The sequence below is a fragment of the Oratosquilla oratoria genome, unplaced genomic scaffold (assembly GCF_046742065.1).
Source record: "Oratosquilla oratoria isolate Oo_2021 unplaced genomic scaffold, ASM4674206v1 SCAFFOLD118, whole genome shotgun sequence".
Lineage (NCBI taxonomy): Eukaryota > Metazoa > Arthropoda > Malacostraca > Stomatopoda > Squillidae > Oratosquilla > Oratosquilla oratoria.
In genome coordinates, this window is record NW_027467475.1 from 33,942 (window position 1) to 40,469 (window position 6,528).

Consider the following 6,528-nt stretch of genomic DNA (forward strand, 5'->3'; position numbering starts at 1 on the left):
ATTAATATTAAAGTCAACATGGAAAAATATGATAATAACAATAAGAGTAAAAATATAAACAAATTCATTATTAGCATTAGCATTATGATAACCATTATTATCCAAAACAATGTTACCAATAGTGACAGTAATATAATTAATGATAATGTTAATGAATTTGCTCATGTTAGGTAGTACTATAAATATATAAAATATTGGTCTCACTTGTTGCTTTTGAAGCTGCATCTTCAACAGTTGTGCTTGGTTGTTGTTGTTGTTCCTCCTCAGTGGGTTCTGCATTTTGATCTGTATATATTTTATGTATAAATATGTTACGGTAAAACTACAATGCTCAAAATCAATAAACACATATTAGTGATAATATATATACATATATATATATATATATATATATATATATATATATGTGTGTATATATTAAACATGAGCTTTATAATAACAGCATAAAATTTCAGCAATAGGACATAAGCACATCTATATGTTATATAAGAAATAATAATTACCACTTGTATTTTACTTTCTTTAATCTAAATCTGTTTATATATGTGAATCATCCTCTATGGCATGCTTCAGAGAACCTGGAAATGGGATTTGTAACACATAATATCAAGAATTGAAGACAATAATCATTCAATTTATTGTGATTTTTCTTTTTTGTTAACTCACCAAATCCTGATTCCATATACTGTAGAAAAGAAATTGCTACAGGCAATTCAGGTGCAGACTTATAATCTATGCCAGATTTAATACCTGTATCAGAATGATATTACAATTATTGATATTTGCAAGACATGCTATTATTATCACCATCAATATAAAACAAGCATTATTAACATCACCCATATCTCATACAATCAAGGTAAATGAAGCCACATACTGCATTTTGAAGCCTGAGATGCCACCTCCCCATTGCTGTCTGTTGGTGTGATGGAGCTTGATGTAGGAGGAATTGTTGCTACACCTGCACATACATGCAAATGAAATTAAACATAACCTAAATATTGAAACAAAATCAAACATTACTACTGTACTATGCTTTTATTATTTAATAGCAAACCACTTAAATAACATTCTAACGATTCAATATGTTCAATATATTCAAATAAACAGCTTTAATACATAAAATTAAGATCCTGATCAGGTAATACATTCTAGAGAAGTCTGGAGCTGGTTGTTCCATTTGTGTAGTTTTTAGGGAAAAAATGTCTATTGCATAGCCTGTAACTCCTGTTCAGATCCTGAGCATTCTTTCAATAATTGTGGGACCTGGATAACATTCAGCCATGCCATACATCTGCAAAGATGTATATAATAAGATTATCATGTACTACATAGAATATTACAAAAATATGTACTGAATCAAGACAAGTGTAATCATTACCTATTCACTTTGCCATTAATTAAAAAAATAATAAAGTAGCTAAATTACTGTGCAATCCATACTCTATTTACTTTCCACACTATGCTTTTATTGTCAGTTCTTAAAAGACCTGTTTCAGCTCTCTCTTGTCTTGAATGTGACAAGGATTCAATGTGTCCTAAGGATTTGTAGGAGGGCAAAGAACCCCATCAACCCTCCCTCTTGGATGGAATGAGAAGGAAAGGGTTATGGGGGTCTGGACAGGGGTAATGATGCTCGATTGCAAAAAAAAAAAAAATAATGTCAGATTCGTGCAAATTAGCCCAAAATACCCTAGAAAAGCTTTAATAGTATATAAACTATAATATATATATATATATATAATGTATGATCCTTAAAAACAATATCTTGTTGGCGACATGTCTGGGGAAAATATATTTCCTTCCTATGGTAAATAAGATGACACATTATTACACCAAAAACACATGGTACAAATTACCTTGCTGTATCCTTTGGAAAAACATGAAATACATGGTTTGGTGTTATTTCTTTTCTTCTGTTGCAGAGAACACATGGGTGCGACTCAGGGCTGCGGAGTCGGATGGTATAAGGTCCGACTCCGACTCCTTTGATTCCTCTGACTCCGACTCTGACTCCAACTCCAACTCCGACTCCTTAACTCCTTGACCCCTATGTGGAAATCTATTCTGCACATATACACTCAACCAGCTTTATATATATATATATATATATATATATATATATGCACACAAGCACGTATATTCATATAAACATATACAGTATATATTAAGTATATAATGGTATTATTTAAGCTCATGATCATCTACCAGCTTATGAGCACTTTCAAATCTGTCAGGGCAGAGTTGTCACTTCAAGCTATATATTTTCTTTTTCCTTTGTGCCCCTCCCCTCCCCCCCCAAAAAAAAATTATCTGTTATTTCATTTGTCCGATCTCATAAACCTTCTACCACAATATTAGGAAAAAATGTGACAAATCATGATGAGGAAAGGTTAATGGAGGATGCCCTACCTAGTACTTACTGCAGAATTAATTTCACCATGTTATCATAAAAACCAGGAATCAGTTCAGGAAAGGGGTCTCACTAATTGCCGAACCGATAAAAACCGAACCAACAAAACCTAAACAAGGACGGTTTTTGCTCAAATGCACACTTCTATATATATATGGTTGCATTATTTGAACTATTTTCTTTAAAATGTGTGATTTCCAAGTAATATAATCAAAGAGAAGTTACGTTTTTATTCTCTGCAAAATTACCGACCACAGCTACGATTCGTCCAGCCCGCCATCTATGATCACTGGTGGTATGGATCAAACTACACTCTTTTAAGTTTACTATTGTGTTATTAGTGTAATACACTGCATATAGTTGAATTATTCCAACTCTTTTCTTTGAAATGTGTGATTTTCATGTAATTTGACCAAAGAGAAGTTATGTTTTAGCCTCTGCAGTATGACCTACCACAGCTACATATACCGTAGCAAATTAGCATATGGATGCATTATTTGAACTATTTTCTTTAAACAGTGTGATTTTCATGTATTTGATCAAAGAGAAGTTACATTTTTATCCTCTACAAAATTACCGACCACAGCTACGATTCGTCCAGCCCGTCCTCAATGATCATTAGTGGTTTGGATCAAACTTCACTCTATCAAGAAGACTAAATGTCTGTAGACTAAATGTGACAATGGTTAATCAATTAATGAAGGTTTATTGTATAAAATATATACCGTATTTTTCTGTGTATGACCCGCGGCTTTTTGACTCAGAGAGGGGCCAAAATTAGGGGGTGCGGGTGATATAAAGGTGCGGGTCATCTGTGGATTCTGGTTAGAAATTGCCCTCTTACGCAGTCAAAAAAAAAAAAAAAAAAAAAAAAAAAAAAAAAAAAAATGAACAATTAATTTAGCTGGGTGCCCTCTCGGATCAGGGATTTGCGGGGGGACCGACTGGGTTCGTCGTATGAAAGTTGATTAATGTCATAATACAGCATGCATGATCGAGACAAACGACAAAGAGAAGGTAGAATTTGTCAGTATCTTACCCGCTTTACATGCTCTTGTTATTAACAAAGGCATTATCACAAATAAAACAGGCCTAACTAAACAGCATGAACATACAATACAACACTGACTGGTACCAACACCAACATCGTGTGTCGCGATCAAACAAAAACAAGCGGGCGGCCATTTTCGCAATTACAAATTACAAACTGTACCTGATTCCTTAATGCTAAATTTAAGCATTACATGTGGGTCGTTCAAGCATGGAAGAAAATTAAAGAATCGACTATTCAGAACGGTTTCCGTAAATCAGAAATGTGCCATCCTGCAATGTTCAATGCATGCTACGACTCGGAAAAGGAATCGCACGAATCCGAAATCGAAATGGAAACGGATGAGGTCACTGCATCTGAATTGGCCGATTTATACCACAACCTCTTCCATGACGATACAGAGAATGAGGAATTCGATGGCTTCGTGAGTGATGATACGCCTTCATAAACATTGACTCTGTCGTCTGTGATCACTGACTGTGTTTTTTTTTTTCTAATAACGATGTGCTCCATTGACTCTGTTCATAACAGTTCAGTAATGTGCTCTATTATTGTTCTATTCTATTGAAAACTAACCATTGGAAATTGTTTGGTTTAATAATTAATTACTAGTCTTTGTATGGCATTTATAAACCAATTGATTGATTAATTACCGGTAAACAATCAGACAGGGTTTTATGGCATTATTTACACAAATTTATCAAGGTTCTTTGTAAAATATATGTATAAGTGCGATAAAATATACTGAAATGTAATTTGATGGTTATTCTTCATCTTCATCACAATCAGAAATAAATAGGACTGGAGGAATGCTGGTATCATGATCATGAATCGCAATGCCGCGTCTTCGACCCATCCCAAAGGCATCGTAAGATCAGTTGCACACTTTCGAGATCACCCCTCTTTCATCGAAGCTACCACTACATCTAGTGGCAGCTTCAGAAACCAAATTGTAAGGTTGTGTACGTACATGTCAGCCTTTGACGTGTGATGAATCCTGAAAAGAAAGATATCACCAAGAAACCTGCCAATATCGGAAAACATACATCTTTTTTTTTTATAAATCACAGAAGCATTGATGAAACAGAAAATTTAGAAAAAGCCTCAGCTTTGAAATTACTTTGATCACCACGTCAACGGCCGGCCGTAACAACAACCGCGGTGAGCTGTGCCTGTGGCCACCCATGCATGGGTAGTATACATCGTTGGATCTACACTGCCGCGCACGTCATATGACTGCGGGTCTTACAGCGGTGCGGGTCTTGTGTGGATTTTCACTAAGATGTAAGGGGGTGCGGGTCATATAACGGTGCGGGCTATAGTCGGAAAAATACGGTACATGAATATATACATTAATATACAATGCGGATAACAGCCCGCCAGTGGGGGAGTTGTCGTGCCCTAGTGGGTGGAAGGTGAGAGCGTGGGCCCTTTCCCTTAGGTGGGCGGCATGGTCTGTTAAGGACAGCCATTTGTCCACCCATACCCCGAGGTACTGTGTCACCGACTTCTTGGAACGTAGTTTGCGGAATATCTTGGCATTTGCGATGGTACCACTTTGAAAGCTACAATGGGATTTGAATATAATTGGTGCTTTATCCCAGTCTATTCTGTGGTCTTCTTGGTTGGCATGATGGAACATGGCAAAGTTAACTTCTCCATATTTATTGGAGTTTTTGTATTCCTTTTTCATGTATATATGAAATATGTATTTCTATTCAACTATGTACTTTTTGCATTGAATATGTAATATACAAAAGCGCTCTGCTTCGTTAGTTTCTTTTTTCAAGCCTATAAATTTTGTCTAGCCTATTTTAAATAAAATTTAATGAAAATTTTGTATTTGATTGTATGCAATATTTATGTAATCTTTGTATTATAAAGAAATAAACAACAACAGTTTTTAAAATAACAATTTTCACTCTACCTTTATACGAGTTAGTATGCAAATATGCCCCACATGTTCGAACCTCAAAAGAAATTCTAAAAGTATTATGTTTTTGGCCAACTCCATCAACCACGCTCAGCAGGGTTGCCAGGTTTTCTACCAGGAAAGAGGCCAACTTCTGACAAAATGCTGCCAAAAAATGCCAAATTGTTTTTAAAACATGCCCCTAAAATGCCAACCATTACATTTTCTAAGTTTTCTTTTTTGCATTTTGGTTTTACATGTGTAGCTAAAAATGTGTATAACTACAATCACAATATGAAAAATATTTTTTACTGTTGACTAGCCAATATAAAACAATACCAAATGATATAACCAAGATCAAGTAGTTAAAAATAATGTGCATAACTACAATTACAATATAAAAATAATTCTCACTGTTGACTAGCCAATATAAAACAATGTCACATGATATGACCAAGATCAATTTATATCATTCATGTACATCATCATTTACTTCTAGTGGTACTGTAATAAACCACCATCCTCTGAAATAAATCTACTTTCAAGACTGTGTGTGAAAAGGAAAGAAAGATATGAACTTCCAAAATAAAATATATTATACTTTGCATTATGTGAGAAAGAAAAAATATTAATAACTAAAATAAAATGTATCACCCCATACATTACGTTTAACTTCCTATGCCATTCCACCCCCAGAAGTGCAAACACATGAAAGTAAGTGGAGGGCGTAGGCAAACAAAAGACACAGTATATTATATGCTACGTGGTTAGGAAAATGAAACAGTGGTTCAGAGAAGTGTCAAGGAGAAAGACCTAGGCTTGCTTACTGATGAGAGTTTATCCTTTGGTGACCACATACAGGAAAAAGTGAACAAAGCCAACCAGATCATGGGAATGATTAGGCGATCTTTTGTATACCTTGATATACCAACATTTCGCACTCTTTTTAAGGCAATTGTTCGACCTCACTTGGAATATGCTCAGTCCGTCTGGTCACCTTATAAGAAAAAAGATATTAGGACAATAGAAAATGTTCAACGTATAGCCTCCAAGATGGTGCCACACCTACAAAACCTTAATTATGAGGAAAGACTAAGGAAGCTGGACCTTCCAACTTTAGTATATCGAAGATTACATGGAGATATGGTGGAG

General features: G+C 35.0%; 1 long non-coding RNA gene across 1 annotated transcript; it reads right to left on the bottom strand.

Annotated features, from left to right (window-relative positions):
- Positions 1-201: 201 nt before the first annotated feature.
- Positions 202-2,081, bottom strand: LOC143022569 (uncharacterized). Its single transcript, XR_012966098.1, has 5 exons — positions 1,860-2,081; positions 1,149-1,294; positions 878-961; positions 504-578; positions 202-285 (listed from the first exon to the last, which is right to left on the bottom strand). It is a non-coding gene; the product is annotated as an uncharacterized LOC143022569 (long non-coding RNA).
- Between the last annotated feature and the right edge of the window lie 4,447 nt (positions 2,082-6,528).